This window comes from Leptosomus discolor, chromosome 1 (assembly GCF_034619465.1).
Source record: "Leptosomus discolor isolate bLepDis1 chromosome 1, bLepDis1.hap2, whole genome shotgun sequence".
Taxonomy (NCBI): Eukaryota; Metazoa; Chordata; class Aves; order Leptosomiformes; family Leptosomidae; genus Leptosomus; species Leptosomus discolor.
The window spans coordinates 55,112,548-55,128,067 of NC_141391.1; positions in this window are offsets into that span (position 1 = coordinate 55,112,548).

The window sequence follows — 15,520 nt, forward strand, 5'->3', positions numbered from 1 at the left end:
TTGGAGGGCCCTTCCTACATGAACTGCCGTGCAAACTGCTGCATCATGCCCTGGTCGCTGGCACTTCTTGGGGCCCTTTAAATCTCCTGCGGTTGCTCCTGGCAAGGCCCAAGCCCCGTCAGTCATGTCAGCCACACACATGAGAGCTGTCGGATCTCTGGGCTCTTCCCCTGGTTCCCCTGGCTCCAGGGATGCTGCTGTCCAACTCAGTCTAAAGCACAGCCACCGAGCTTACCTCCACCATTGCTGCATTCCTCGCCTTGTTCCTCCTATCTTATGCAAGGCAAAGGTATCACTGAACAAAAAGCTTTTAATTATTCGTTAAGTTGTATATTGCGTTGTAGAAGCTTTTTTATTTAAGCTGCCTTAATACACTAACTTTAGTAATTTACACCCAACTGAAAGTTTATCATATTTAAAGGTCTTCCTCTAAAAATACAATTTCACTCTTAAATTCACCAAGCTTCTGATATAACACTTATTTTAAATATTTTTTTTTCTGAGAGCTGTATGATTTTGTTGTTGTTGTTGTTGTTAGAGGAACACAAGTGTCTAATATATGGTAAACTGCAAAAACCACTTAAAATAGCCGAGATTTTCAATAGCATAGTCTAGAACCACAGAAAAAATATTGTTATGTCAGTCACCCTTATGACTAGGAAACCACAGGATTTGCTTAAGTCTCGACAGAGACAGGCACAGCATCTTGCTTATAAATTATGCATTTGTACTCATTCACTTTTATTTGAAACATTAAAATGTATTCTGATGATGTCAGGTATGTGAAATCCATATGCAAAAACATATTTATACCTTCTAATTACAATTCAGAAAAAAAAACCCAACTTTTTCCTACTTATTAAGGGAATAAAAAACTTACCTTTTTTTTTTTTCTACTAAGACTATTCTCCCAAGCTGATGGTTAAATTCCCATTGGATGCATTCTGATTCTTCAGATAACTAGTGAAAGACTGTTAGTCTTCCTGTTTTTCTACTATGATGGTATTTCACTGAAATTCTTTGTAAAGCTGAATTGAATTTAAGTGACACTGCACTTAGGTCCTGATCCAAAACCCATCAAAGTCAATGACTTTCTTTGGGAATCAAGTTCCAAAGATAGTTTTTAAATACTTTTGAGGTAATGATAATCTAAATATTTACCTCAAAGAATTTCTGTGTTCTGGGACTGTTTCTGAATTCAAGCTTAATGTAATATGAAGTATGAGAGATCTTCAGGCTTCAGCAAGTCACCAGGCTATGCCTACTTAGATGTTGGGAATGACAGGTTATGAGATGCTTTGGGAGTAAAATAGCTAGGTGTTCCTACAGTGATTCATGTTCTCATGTTTCAAGTTGTTTTATGGTTATTCTTTACAACAACTTATGCATTTCATGATCATGAGGGAGAGACACTGCACAACGAGACAAGACCCTGGGAGACTGTTAAAACACCTGAAGAGTTAGGAAGGAGTGCCTAAATTTCTTTGTGGATTTCATGTGGTGTCTTACTTAGACCAATTGTATAATGACTGAATTCTGAGATGGGACTCTACCTCCAAGGAAGGTAAGAAGAAATTTACCGATCCTGGGCTTCAGGAAAGAAGACTTCCTCTTATTCAGAAAACTGTGATCCCAGGGGAGGAAGCTCTGAATGCATTTGTGGTCTGTCCTGGGAACTGCTCTTTTCAACATATTTATCAGTGGCCAAAGGAACAAAGAGAGGACTTGCACATAAAGTTTGCAGATGACACTTAATAGGGGGCTTAATAGGGGGACCAGCTGATGTCCTGGAGCAGCTCCTGGTGCCTACAGGGAGGTCACAAAGAAGACAGAGCCAGGATCCTCAGTGTTGCACAGTAGCAGGACCAGTGACAACAAACATAAATTGAAACAAGAGAGGTTTGGACTAGTTATAAGGAGAAACATTTACCCCATGAGGACAGTCAGCCAGGGAAGCAGGTTGCCCTGAGAGGTTTTGTAGACTCCATCCTTGTGGGTTTTCAAGAGCTGACTGTAGCAAACGCTGGCCAAGCATATCTGCTTGGAGCAAGAGGTTGGACAAAAACTTTCCTAGATGTCTTCCAGCATGAATCCTCTTGTGATTCTATGATTATTTCCTGTCTCTTTTAAGTTAGCAGAATGAAATTTTGTTTTTGACAAGATGAACTTTCTGAAATTATTCAGGGGCAATTTTCTTTGAGGAGCTTAGACCTCAATTTGGATAGACTATGTCAGGAACTGAGACTATAGTATGATTCAATGCTCCTTTTAATCAGAGAATATCTAAGAAAAACAAAAGGCACTGGTAGATGCTTTAAAATAATGACATATGGTGGATTTGCCTTCTACTTTCATTTCAGCTTTCACGTTTTATGATGGAAAAAAGAGGAAGTAGCTTCTTCTACATAAAGAAACTGCATCTCTGAATCACTTCGCTTAGAAGTTCAACAGGACCTGAGGCTCAGCTTTCATGTTTGATCCTTCACTTCTCACACCCTAGAGGAGTGCTTTAACTAGAAGGGTAAAGACAAAATGATGATTCTATTATTATCCATTACTTCAATTTCCTAGCTTCTGGGGAAGGTATGCATTTTCTCTGTAATCTACAATGAATGAAGAACATTGTAGTGAGAAACTACAGATTCCCACTATAGTGAGAAACTAAGATTTCCTTTACATGAATTCCTTTCATCAGGCTGTAGTCAGGTACCCTGCTGACTATCTTCTTTGTCTCTTTATGTCCTAATAGTTGTTACATGGATTATTGGAGGTGTGGCTGAAATCCTATTCATGATGAGGGGTTTTCTACTTCCTAGTCTTGTGTACCAAACTGTCATGTTTTAAGATCAATTTGACACTGGAGAGACAATATGAACTTGGATAACAAAACATTTAAATCACAGTTCTATACAGAATTTTGTGAATTACACAACTTCCTTATACCATGGGAGAGACAGTGCAGAGAGACAGTGCAGTGCTTATAATCAAGCTGCTCCTTTGACAGGTTTACACTGACTTCCATCTATGCTTTCTTCCATCATTCTAACTATCCCCACATATCATTGGCCACCATAGAGTAGATGTACACTATGGGCTATTTTTCCTGTTCAGACACTTCTAGGGCTAATTGCATAGCTATGGTGTTTGTCCCTAGAGGACAATGTCCTCAATGCTTTGCATGTGTTCTGGGGTACCACCCACCTCTAGGGTCTCAAATTAGCCCATAGTAAATGGTGGGATGATGTTTCTGCCTCCAGAGTAATTGCTTCCAGGGTACTGGGCTCCTTACCAGGTGAAAGCAAGCTGTGTTTACATTCCTCTGTTGTGGGAATGGAGACGGTGTTTGCTTTGTCCATGGTGGCATACTATCTAGCTTGCTTTGCTTCCAGTTCATACTGCATATGAAGCACATCCAGGACAGCAGCAGGCAAAGCTAGGGTCGCTTCATTCAGGCCTTACTAATCTATCATCAGCCACCACTCCCCATTTGGCTTTTTCACAGGCCGTACCACACTACTGTAGGGGTAACTAGTCTGCGTTACAACTGTTTGCTCCTTGAGACCATGCCTCAGTGCTGATCCTACCCCTGCACCTCTCCCCTCCCATCATTTCAGCAACCACATGACCACTCATTCCCCTTTTTACAGTTTGTGCTCCCTCACAGGTTGTGCAATGCCAGCAGGGAGTAGGAGTTACCTGCCCTTAACAATGTGATGGTGCTGCTTATCCCTGGGGAGGGAACAAGCCTCCCCCCTATCGCTATTAGAGGAGGAGGATGACTGTACATCCCCACCCTAGACCTCTGATTCCCAGTTGGGAGCACTTAACTTTGTTTACCAGTTCACCTTTCTGTTCCTCCAGCTTATGTACTTTTTTCCATGAAAAAAGAAACAGTGTACGAAGGAAGAAGCCCACAACAAAGCCTCCCATCAGGGAACCAGAGGGTTCTTATTCCTTATCCTGTTCTTACTTTATTGCCTAAACATTTTTCCAAGTCTCATCCCCACATACTCATGAAACAAAATTCCTATCACTCACACTTTCGGATTTGGGGTTTACCAACGAACTTGAGCAATGCCTGCCACAAGCCATCCCTTGCTGCACAAATCCCTTCTTGAGAGCGAGGTCCTGCTGCAATCTCAAGCCCCAGTCCATAATACCCATCAGAACCCATTTTACAGATATTTGTGGTCTGAGTGATAGGTATCCCATTGCAGAAAAATTCACTATTGAATTAAATGAGCTCTTTTCACCACAGGAAAGATGACATAGCCTGGGTGTAAGGTTGAGTGAGTCAGCGTGGTGATCTCAGCCATACAGTGCTGGTTGGTAGGCTGTGGGGTCTTCTGCACATTTCTTTCAGGTGCTAAGATTGCCTACTCTGCGTAGTTGCTGAACACCCTTAGAGTCCATAATTTTACTACTATTATTATTTTTATTAGGTTGAAGTGGCAATTGTTTCCTACACTTTATTGTTGTAGCCTAGTGGATAACACATTCACCTGGGATGTAAGTCTTCAACAGTCTTTAGTTCAAAAGATTTGAGCTTGCTTACCAAATGCACCATCTGTAACTAAAAAACTACAATACATTACCTTCCTCTGACTATAGTTTGGATTCTTATTTGCTGAATTTAAAAGTCCTTCCCTTCTAACTCTGGCTGACTGCAGCTTTTGAGACAAACTGGAAAAAAAAAAAAAAGCCCTTTTTCATTATGCTAAACTCTCACTACATCTGTGAGAATTATTGTTTACTTAATGATTTTAACTGAACTACAACACTTAAAAATCACGGTTAAAATTGCATTCTTCAAGCCTGCGTATTCCTACTGCCGAAAGATCATTCGACTTCTCGAATGTCATGTCTTACAATACTTATCAGTTAACATAAACTGTTAATATATACCAGTTAACATATATAAAGGTAAAATCAGAAATGGGAAATAAACCCAGTAAATCAATGCCAGAATTAAAAGAACAGGAAAAAGGTGAAACAAAAGGAAAACAAAATTATAAATAGATAACAAAAAACCTCCTCTGAATATGATTTGATTTGATGAACTCTCAGATTTTTACTATAAATATATTTCAATAGTAAATATTTAAGTAACATTGGTTATGTTATACTAAGCAATATAAATATATATATTCCGTACTTACAGAAATATTCAAGCGTTTCCTTTAAACTAGAAAATTTATTATTTTCAATCATTGAAAAAAAGAAAGGACTATTTCCTCAGTTATTGAGCTGCAATTGTCTTAGGGAAGAAATCAATTAAGAATGTCTATTACAATTATAATGTCACCATTAACATTAATCATCAACTAAGTATGGTTGTAACTTATTTCTGAAAGTACTAACCAACTGTCCAGAAAAGGTCATATAAAAAGTTATCTATCCTGACCAAGTAATGAGATCGTGTAAAATTAATTTCATGTAATAAATATCTAGAAAATGCTATTAATCAAGTATATCCTAGCAACTCAAAGGTTTAAAAATCCTTTGCACTTAATTGTCCAAAGGTAATTTTTTATTTCAGTTCTGGAAGCATATACTTCACTTACTTTTCAGTAGCTTTTTTTTGGAACAACGCTTAACCTACTTAATAAAAGCCATATAGTGACATGGGTAACACATTCCTTCAAAATAATCCACTTCAAGTTAATTAGATTAGTAATGAAGTGCAGTAAACCTAGATCAGATGCCTGATTCTGAAGACCCTAAAGTAATTTTGTTTTTCTAAACCTCAATTTCCTCATTTCAAAGATGTTACTAATGATTTTAACCATATTGAAAACCAACATAAATTCTGTCAATAAACAAAAATATGTATAATTTAGTGTATATAAGAGTGAGATATTACTATCATCATCCAGAATAAGAGTAAAAAATCAGACTACTTCCTTCCTTAGTCAGAAACTAAGCTAATTGCTTTGTTGGTGAAAAACAATGTTGCATGTATTAGCAAATTAAATGTGCTCTCTGGTATTCCTTATACTTCGATTGTGTTCCACTTGTATAGTTGTTCTGAAATTTAATCATGATAATAACTGCTGGTAAACTTTTGGGTGACAACAGGTCACCTAGAAGGAACTGGAAATTTCCAATTCAGCAACTACATGTTTAAATCAAGATTGAAAGAGAAACAAAGAAGGACTGCTGGAATAAGCAAGCTGAAGCTTAAAAAAAATGCTTACAAAATACATTTATTTACTTCCTGGAATAAATTAGCATATTCTTACACATATAATACTTTGGCTTAGGCAATGTATTTTAATTTTTTTGTATAGGATTAATATTTATCTTATTTTCACCCTGGATATTGTTTTACTCTGGATGCTGTTTTGAAACCTGTGAAAAGTGCCTACAGTGCATGGAGCCAATTAGAGAAATGTCTCAGCTGGTTAGGAGAATTTCACTCTGTTTCACAGCTGAGACTTAAGCTAGGATGTTAATGGTTACAGAGAAGCAAACTTGATTTATAATCCCCAAATAAATATCCCTCTGTAGTAGTTAATTAAGAGCAATGCATTCTCAATCTAACTTACATAAATCATGTACAGAAAAAAGAAAATAATTATATAAAAATACAGTACTCAGAATACACTTTTGGATTCTCAAATGTGAATTGAAAGTAAGTGAAAAACGTGACTTGTTTTAGAAAAGTGAAACTTCCAAAGGGCTGCAAGAATGGCCACTTTTCCTTTTTCTCTAAGTGTATACAACATCATTCAAGTTACACCATTTTTGCAATGCATTCAGAAGACTAATAAATTGTAAATCAGGAAAAATATGCAAAAGTAAAATTAACATCCTTTGAAATCTCAACCATTATACTAAAAATGAATGGCATAGTAGCTCTGTTTTTTGTTGTATATATGCATAGTAGACTTTTAAGAAAAGAAAGAGCTTACTTAAGATTAATTTTCTGTGGTCCTGAAAATACTCAGTGAATTTCCAGGTGGTTACATATATATATACCTAGCAATAGTTTCACATTACATTCAGTTTCTAGGTATGAAATTCTGAAGCACACATGGACTGTTGGGCCCATCTATTTTACTACAGTGTTAAAAGATTTTTACAAAACAAACAAACAAAGCAGAGTTTACATAGTGCAAATACTATTTTAAAATAAGGTTTCCAGTTAAAAATCCGAAAGTTTCCCACTAGAGACAACTTTCACAGGTTTGGGAGATCTCTACATCCTGAACAACAGCAGCTTTTTCTCTGGACTACATGACTGATTTGGCTATTTGGAATTAATACTATTGTTGAAGTTTAGGACAAAGCCAGGTGATTTCTCTTAAAGTCGGGCTATTGTCTGCCCTTTATATATATATATATATATATATATATATATATATATATATATATATATATATAAGGAAAGTATTCAGTGATGAATTTCAGATTTGACTTTAGTGTCTGCCCCTTTAATACCATCTCTTCCTTGTTACTTCAGCTCAGACTATGACTCTGGTATCTGGAAAACAGGCTAATATGATTCATGTCAAATCCTTGCCCTACAAGAATGAAAAGGCTGCTGATAAACTGAAATAGTAGACTAGTTTCATGATGTGTTGTCACCTTTTTCTCCATAGCTTCTGACATTTTTTTCTTCTTTTCCTTCAAATTATAAAAAATTTTCTTTGTAATGAAATATTTCTTTGATACCCAATTATCAGCACAAGTTTAATTCGTCTTTTTTTTTTTTTTAATTTTGTGAGCCTTCACATAAGATAATGTTTTTACTCCAATGAATAAAACCATGAAAGCATCAACGATCAATTTCAATCTAGCAAAAACAGAACTATGTACTTGATCAAAAATTAAGTCATTTAGATGAGACTGAATGAAATACAACATGCATTTAACTAAAATAGATCATGCCCAATTTACCTGATAAATTCTTGGACAGGACAATTGATTTTTTACAGTAGGAAAATACATTTGATCTAATCTTCCTAGACATAATAAAGACTTTGGTACAATGCCACATTACTAGGAAAGCTAGAGAAGGAAGAGATTTGTCAAGTGAAAAAGGAATTATCCAAAAGGAAATATACAGATGGTAATGATGAAAGGGGACCACCAGTTTATTCAAGCAGGAAGAAGTTCCTCAGCCCTTTTATTTAATACTTTTCATAAATGATTTCTGCTAAAACAAGAGTGAAAAAGTTAATAAAATTTTCTGACAGAAAATAAGTAAACAATAATACTTTGAATGACTGGAGATGATGTTGTGAACCTAATTTATAAAGTGGGATTACATTTCTTATTCAGAAATACACATCATATATTTTGGCATCATAAGAAGTCTTTCTGGTACCATATGGGGCCTTTTCAATTAGGAAAGACACTTAAAAGAAAACAGCAAAGTGTATAAATCATTCAGAGGATGCCTATAGTTAATAGTATGACAAGTCTGGGAAAACAGTAAAGATAACCTTAAAATGTATTGGGTAAGAAACCTACAGTGAAAAAACGTTTGGCCGTCTATCCAGTAAATCCTGTTGGTCCATTCACAAACGAATAGAAAATCACTATTTTTCTTGGAAATCACTGAGCACTTTCATTCCAAGAAAGTCTGTAAAAATTAAGTTCCCTCCAGGAAGCACTGAGCTCTTACCAAGATACATGTATGTGTATAATGTGCAATAACTTTTATCATTTGCATCACCTAACAGATGAAATGTGCATCACTGAACATTTTTTATTAAGAAACATTTATGAAAAATTACTATGTTCCAAGGCTTTATGAAAGTGACAGTACCTATACCATATCTAAGACCTCACTGAGATTTGCAATCACATAGTGTTAACAGGACTTGATTTTTTTTTTAATTTAATGATTGAATTTAAACAATTGCTTTCCAATGGATTGTTGCATTTTACATAATTGTTACAATAATCACAATATTTTTTCAGAGAAACTTTAAGGAATCCCTGTTTCCCTTTAGAGACTTATTTTACCTCATCTGGTTGAAAAGTCCTCCATTTAGCATAACTACATTTCCCATACAAATGAAATTTCTCCTTTGATTAAATGAATAATAATTATATAGTAGGACACAAAATACTTCATTATCATTATTAATTGAAACATCATGGAAAGTGAACTGTTCAGAACCACCACCTACTTCTATTCTTCAATGTTTCATCTCCAGTTTCTTTTTCTCTATAGCTTTTTCTGTTCTTCATAACTCCCAATTATATTAAGCATTTTGATTTCCTCCATCATAGACCATATTAAAATATATTATTACTTTATAGAATATTATTAATTATAGAATGTATTTAATGTTCTAAATATAAATGCATTTTGTGTATCTAAATATATTTACATATATAAATATATTTTATTTTTATGCCTCTAAATATCCTCTTCCCTTGTGACAGGGGAAGGTTCTTCTTTTCCCGAGGCATTACCATCTGTGACTTCTCCCATCTTCTTTGTAGTGTGAAAATCTTCAGAAGTCCGTTGATATGTCTGTTTTGACTCATTAAAATTCATCATGTAGAGTAATTACTTCTGTAGCTAAATTCCCAGCTCCCTTCCTCAGGCATCCCTTTCAATTTTCTTTTTAGTCTGTGTCTTCCCAGATTATTTTATTCTGTAATGCTACAAGCATTACCTGGAGCTAGAATATCAGAGATTCTCAGTCTGTGCTGAAATGTGAACTTTTGGTATTATTAAAGTTTATTTCTGTTCAATTTTTGTATTCATATATGAATAAGTGAGATTTAATCGTAGGTAACATACATTTATGAGAGACAGGACAACAATAAAATCTGACATGTATAGTTTGTACATAAAATTATAGGAGGACATTTTTCAGTGTGATTATTTTTTCATTTTGTCACAACTTGGACCTGAAAGGCAGTTTAATGCAGAGCCAGAAGGCTATGTGTGTTTGAGTTCCCTGAGTTGCCAGTAACATGTCTGAGCTGAAACTTCCTATGTTTGGCTGGATTCTTTTTTTTTTTTTTTTTAATTGATTTTTTAGCTTTTTAATGACTGTTTCAATAGAAAACGGAACCATGGTTGTTCTAAGCTGAAAAACAAATATTGGTTTAGTGTCAAGCCAGAGCATGCTCTCAGCCTCCTTGGAGCTGACCTACCTGCTCTCAAGGCCAGTGGTGGGACACAGTGCAGTGGTGCAAACTTGGCTCAGACCACTGTGCGAGAGACAGAGAAAGACTCATTGGGGTGGCCCTGCTTCGCTTCACATCATCTGTGACCCTCTTCCTCATCCCAGAGCTATGTCACAGCCCTGCCCCTGCCCAGCCACGCCCCTGCCCTGATCCCAGCCCTGATCCCCTCTTGCTGACTTGACTTCTGATGTGAGCAGCCATAAAGGTGCATTGGTTAGAAGGGGAAAATTACTGAGCAGAAGAAAAATACTGCTGAAAAATACTGACAGGCTATCATTGTGGTGGTTTAACCCTGACTGGATGCCAAGTGCCCACCAAAGCCGCTCTGTCACTCTCTCCTCCAGAACTGGACAAGGGAGAGAAAAATATAACAGGCTTGTGGGTCTAGATAAGAACAGGGAGATCACTCGGCATTTACCGTCGCAGGCAAAACAAACTTGAGTTGGGAAAAACGTAACTTATTACCAATTAAGTTAGAGAGGAGTAATGAGAACTAAAACCAAATCTTAAAACTCCCTTCTCCCATGCCTCCCTTCCTTCCTAGGCTTATCTTTATTCCTGATTTCTTTCCCTCCTCCCCATGAGCGGTGCAGAGGGAGAGGGAAATGGGGGCTGTAGTCAGTTCATCACACTGTTGTTTCTGCCTCTTCTTCCACCTCAGGGAGAGAACTCCTCAAACACTTCCCCTGCTCTAGTGTGGGGTCCCTCTAGGAGACAGTCCTCCATGACTTCTTCAGCTTGAGTCCTTCCCCCAGGCTACAGTTCATGATGTCTCCTTCATGGTGTGCAGTCCTTCAGGAACTGACTGCTCCATTGTGGGCCCCCCCCCCCCCCGTGGGGTCACTAGCAGCAAACGTGCTCCAGCGTGGGCTTCTCTCTCTCCACTGGCCACAGGTCCTGCTAGAAGCCTGCTCTGGTGTAGGCTTCCCACGGGTTCATAGCTTCTTTCAGGCATCCACCTACTCTGGTGTGGGGTCCTCCATGGGGTGTAGGCAGATATCTGCTCCACCACCCATGGGCTGCAGGGGGACAGCCTGCTTCACCATGGTCTTCACCACAGGCCACAGGGGAATCGCTGCTCCAGTGCCTGGAGCATCTTCTCCCCCTCCTTCTTCACTGACCTTGGTGCCTGCTTTCTTGCATATTCTCACTCCTCTCTCTCGCTGCAGTTACTGCTGCGCAATAACTTTTTTTCCTTTCCTAAACACCCTATCGCAGAGGCGCTGCCACTGTCAGCGATTGGCTCAGCCTTGGCCAGCAGCAGGTACGTCTTAAAGCCGGCTGTCATTGGCTGTATCGGATATAGGGAAAGCTTCTAACAGCTTCTCACAGAAGCCACCCCTGTAACCTCCCCACTACCAAAACCTTGCCATGCAAACCCGTTACAATCACTAAGGGTGGTGGGCCTTTGTCAGAGATGCCCCTGGCCTGCTAGCCTGGCTGGCACCCCCTGCTCCTGGTGCCCCTTTCCTTGCACGACAGCCCAGTCTTGTTGCTCCTAGACCATTTGGTTTGGTTGTATTCGGTTAGGAATTATTCTCATGTTAAATTAACACTGCAGTGGGAAGGATGAAATAATGCAGTTTAAGAATTTATCACTGCCTTCAAGGCAGATGGATGCAATGAACCCACTATCCTGGAGAGGAAAAAAAAAACCCAACACTTTCCTTTAAGATTTTTTTTTTTTTTAATTATTTTGCATGTGGTTTCAGGATAATTACAATTAAATAAATACATTCACAGTGTTTTACTTAAAAGTACTTAATGAACAGTTAATAAAAAATAATTTTATTAAATTACTTTTCAAGATCAACAACTATTAAATTAATAGCGTTGAGTCGACTGCAGCTAATTGTAGTTAACTTCTGTGAGAGGTACAGGACTCTTCTTCCAATATATCAGCTGAAGCCACTTGTTTTTTTCTTGACTTTTATTTCATTAGTTTTTAAACTTACGTTTTACTGATCATTTTTTATTAAATGAAAAATTTTTATCATACTGAAATTGAAATGGTAGATAATAACCTCCCCTCTATCAGTTAAGTGCAAACAATCTGATCTATGCTTTTGTTATACCAAACTTAATTGCTAGGCCAAAGGTTTCTGCTGGCTGGCAGGTTTAATAGTGTATGTCCTGCCAGCTCTCATTTGTCAGCACACTGTGCCTGTATTTTTCGGTCTGCAAAGTGAAAGATCTTTTAAAAAATTAGATTATGCTGCCAAAGAATTAGTGTTGCAACTTCCTATTGTCTGACATTGACTTCCTGATTTTCCAAAACAAGATAACTCCCCTGTAAAGTCTGATGCAACAAGCTGGTTTTGAATAACTAGAAAATGCACTGCAGGAGTTAAACACTAGAAGAACAAAATACTGAATGGGATAAAGAGAAAGAGAGAACCTTCACTTTCTCTTTTGTACTCAGTTCTCATCTCATCAGTGATAGCTATAGATACAATGAAAAACTTTTCTGTGAAATGTGAACACCCCCCAAACATAAAAACTCTGTCTTAAGGCCACAGGGAAACAGTGCCTGCCTCAGATAAGACCAAGGTTCAAATGCTGTGAACTACAAATGGTCTGCTTTATGGAGGGAGCTCTTTGTGCTGTAGATGCAAGTTTCTCTGCATCACATAGCTACTTTAAAGACTGGTTAATAGAGCTGATAATTAATTAAGAGAGAGTTTTAAAATTTGTCTTTATTTAGATATAATAGTATTTATTTTTTCATGAGTTTTCTAGTGTCATGATGAGTTTCTTTGATGTTGTCTGTCTGGTTCAGATTACACTTCCTCTGTATCACTGGCTGATGTTACAAATCACCTGGGGTACCATGTTTCCTGGCAATGGAAGTTACTGCCAGCAGAGATCGCAGTTATATTTGCCATGTATTCTTTATTCTTTCATGTCAAAATGAGAATCTTTTCCCTATGACCACTTTCCTGTCAGTTTTCATGAGAAGAATAGTTATGTTTGGTCTAATGTTCTTTAAAAATAAGTGCGCTGGAATTGCATCTTATGAACCAATCTTAAAATTCCAGTAAGTGTCTGAAATGAATAGGCCTTTTTGAGGCCAAACTCATTTATCACAACACTGGTTTAATGCAAAAGTCTTTAGTCAGCTGGCTGATCACTTAGTCTGCAAGAGGAAGGGCTGATAGACGCAGCCTCTGGTATCAGAAGGAGGAGCTTAAACACGGCTGTGAAGCCAAGACATTTGTATCATTATGCATGTCAGGTACCAAGGGAGGGAAAAAGGAGCCATAATGTGTTTCTATAAATAGTGTGGAGACTGGAATTATACAGACTACCTCCAATGCCCTGCTGACAGAAATTATATGGGAAGCTGAGACAGAGGGTAACTTTTATATAAGATAGATTAACCAAGGGAGATAAGAATGAATTTTCATAAACTTAATGTTTCTTTGAAGACATGAAGGAGAGCTGGAAAATGGCCCGTCTGCAGAAAGGAGAAATAGAAGTCAGGGAGAGATAATGAGTGAAAGAGAATGTCACTTTTATTTTGAAAAGCAGAAATAAAGATAGTATTGAAATATTCAAGGTAGAGAAAGAGTAAAAAAGATGTTCTCTGAAGATGAATAGTTCTCACCCAAATTGCATAAATAATACTATGATGCCTAATTTAGGTTTTACTTTCCCAGGTTTTTGGACCACAGTGTCAGAAGGTGTTTGCTAGTTTTCAGTAATAGTTTACTGTTGCTCAAAATACATTGTTTTTTCTACAATACTTAAACTGGTAGATTTCCTCTTTTAACTTTGGGAGATAAGTAAAATATGATAATGTATTCTATGACAGACAATGAGAGATTATAAAAATTGACGAAACAATGTTTAAAGTAAAATGTATTCCTTCAGATTACGACACCATTCTACTGTGTCCTTTATATAGTTGCTTGCTCCACACAGAAGTAATTTTTGCTTTGTTTTCACATGAACAGGGACAAGTATTATAGATATCAAAGTAGAGTAGAGTAGATATTTCAGGGATGATAAGCAAGGACCTCAAATTCTGTTGTTCTTTCAGGCAAAATAAACTTTACAAAATTTTTGTGCATTGTACTGATGCGTAAGTAGAAATTACTATGTAATCTTTTTTTTTTTCTTTTTAACGTAAAAATGAGCCTAAAATATATTCTTTTGTCAACTGATGTGTTTTTTAAATTAAGGTTAAAGAGGAGATTCTGCTTGAAAAGCATATTGCTCTCATCAGAAAAAAACAGACTTCAGCACAGATTTGAGTAAAAAAAAAAAATTAAAAGAAAAAAAGAATAAACATTAAAAGAGGACAGTTTAATGTTGGAAAAATCTTAAAATACTAGAGGATGGAAACACAGGATGAACCAGATGTCTACTCAAAAGGACTGAGAGTGACCAAAGAATTTAAAAACCATAATCAAGTGTAAAATCATTAGAAAGACACAATGCCAGCAGGTTGGAAGTAAATATGAGTTACATGATGAAAAGCAATAGTTAATATATGCATTTAAGATGGCAAAGCAAATAAGGCTCACCTCTTGTGGTGGTTTGGTGTCTTGACAGGGGTTTTGGCAGTACGGGAGGGGGCTACAGAGGTGGCTCCTGTAAGAGACTTCGAGAAGCTGCCCCGGCTCCAATTTCCGAACCGCCTCTGGGCAAGGCCAGGCCAATGGCGCCTCTGAGAATAACTATTTAAGAGTGAAAGAAGTGGTTGATTGAGTCTCTTAGTTCTGTTTGTGTTGGTGAGAGAAGGGGGATGTGAGATAAACAGCCCTGCGGACACCCGGGTCAGTGAGGAAGCAGAGGGGCAGCTGTGCCGGAGCAGAGGTTCCCCTGCGGCCCACGCTGGGGTGGCGGCTGAGCCCCTGCAGCCCCTGGAGCCCAGCGGTGGCCCAGAGGTTGGCCTGCAGCCTGCGGAGGGCCCCGGGCCGGAGGAGCAGGGACCGGGCCCGGAGCAGCCGCGACTCCGAGGCAGCCCGCGCTGGAGCCGCCCGTCGGGGGGAGGGCGGCAGCCCCGGGAGGGACCCGCGCTGGGGGGTTCTGGGGAGCTGCGGCCCCGCGGGAAGGACTCCCGTTGGGGCAGTGGGTGGAGGGCTGTCTGCCGGGAGAGGGACCCCGCGGTGGGGCAGGGGAGGGCTGCGAGGGCCCCTCTCCCTGAGGAGGAAGGAGCAGCAGAGACACCTTGTGCCGGACGGACTGTAACCCCCATTCCCTGCCCCCTGCGCTGCTGTGGGGGAAGAGGGATCAGAGCTGAGCCCGGGGAGACCGAAGGGGTAGGGGGAGAGGGAGAGGTGTGTTGTATTTAAGTCATGGTTGTATCTCTCATTTTCCCTGATGGTGGTGGGTTTTTTGTATTAAATGTATGTTG